We start from the raw sequence: 1,873 nt of genomic DNA, 5'->3' as shown, positions 1-1,873 counted from the left end.
CACCTGTTGTCCGCATTTCTGTTTAAATAATTCCACACCGAAGAGCTGATTTTTTTTGTATTTTGACCAGGCATGTCAATGGCCATATTCGTCCCACGGACAACAGGTGTCTCCCCGGGTGCCTGACTTAAACAAACCACCTCACCATCAGAATCCTCCTTGTCAATTTCCTCCCCAGGGCCAGCAACACCCATATCCTCATCCTGGTGTACTTCAACAGTGACATCTTCAATTTGACTATCAGGAACTGGACTGCAGGTGCTCCTTCCAGCACTTGCAGGGGGCGTGCAAATGGTGGAAGGTGCAAGCTCTTCCCGTCCAGTGTTGGGAAGGTCAGGCATCGCAACTGACACAATTGGACTCTCCTTGGGGATTTGTGATTTCGAAGAACGCACAGTTCTTTGCTGTGCTTTTGCCAGCTTAAGTCTTTTCTTTTTTCTAGCGAGAGGATGAGTGCTTCCATCCTCATGTGAAGCTGAACCACTAGCCATGAACATAGGCCAGGGCCTCAGCCGTTTCTTGCCACTCCGTGTCGTAAATGGCATATTGGCAAGTTTACGCTTCTCCTCAGACGCTTTTAATTTTGATTTTTGGGTCATCTTTTTACTGATCTTTTGTGTTTTGGATTTTACATGCTCTGTACTATGACATTGGGCATCGGCCTTGGCAGACGACATTGATGGCATTTCATCGTCTCGGCCATGACTAGTGGCAGCAGCTTCAGCACGAGGTGGAAGTGGATCTTGATCTTTCCCTATTTTTTTAACCTCCACATTTTTGTTCTCCATATTTTAATGCGCACAACTAAAAGGCACCACAGGTATACAATGTAGATGGATGGATAGTATACTTTATGTATGACGACGAGTGACTGAAGACACAGAGGTAGGTACAGCAGTGGCCTACCGTACTGCTATATACAGTATAATGGACCTGGTGGACACTGTCAGCAGACTGCGTTTATAGTATAAAGAAAAAAAGACACCACAGGTATACAATGTAGATGGATGGATAGTATACTTTATGTATGACGACGAGTGACTGAAGACACAGAGGTAGGTACAGCAGTGGCCTACCGTACTGCTATATACAGTATAATGGACCTGGTGGACACTGTCAGCAGACTGCGTTTATACTTATAGTATAAAGAAAAAAAGACACCACAGGAGTGTTTTTCAGGCAGACAAACGTATACTGGTGGTCACTGTCAGCAAAACTGTGCACTGTACTCCTGCTATAGCTGCTCCCCAGTCTCCCCCACAATTAAGCAGTGTGAGCACTCAGCACAGTCAGATATATCATGCAGCACACTGAGGCTGAGCACAGATATGGTATGGAGCGTTTTTTTCAGGCAGAGAACGGATAAAAAAAAACAAGCAAAACTCTGCACTGTACTCCTCCTAACAGCTGCTCCCCAATCCTCCCCACAATAAGCTAAGCAGTAGCAATCAGATCAACTAACTATAACTATATAAACGGAGAGGACGCCAGCCACGTCCTCTCCCTATCAATCTCAATGCACGTGTGAAAATGGCGGCGCCGCGCGGCTGCTTATATAGAATCCGAATCTCGCGAGAATCCGACAGCGGGATGATGACGTTCGGGCGCGCTCGGGTTAGCCGAGCCATACGGGAGAATCCGAGTATGGCTCGGACCCGTGTAAAAAGGGTAAAGTTCGGGGGGGTTCGGTTTCTCGGAAACCGAACCCGCTCAGGCAGCTAGGTGGCTTGTTATCATCCTACTGTCATGATGATGGGCCTATTTTTTGTGGAGGCCTGGAGCCGTAGCTCCATTGTTAATCTGGCACTGTGTTTCTCCGCCTATACGAAGTTGTCAGCGGCTTCTTCAGAGATGCCTATTGGACATTGGTGGT

The sequence above is a fragment of the Pseudophryne corroboree genome, chromosome 10 (assembly GCF_028390025.1).
Source record: "Pseudophryne corroboree isolate aPseCor3 chromosome 10, aPseCor3.hap2, whole genome shotgun sequence".
Lineage (NCBI taxonomy): Eukaryota > Metazoa > Chordata > Amphibia > Anura > Myobatrachidae > Pseudophryne > Pseudophryne corroboree.
Note: the sequence above shows the minus strand (reverse complement) of the source record.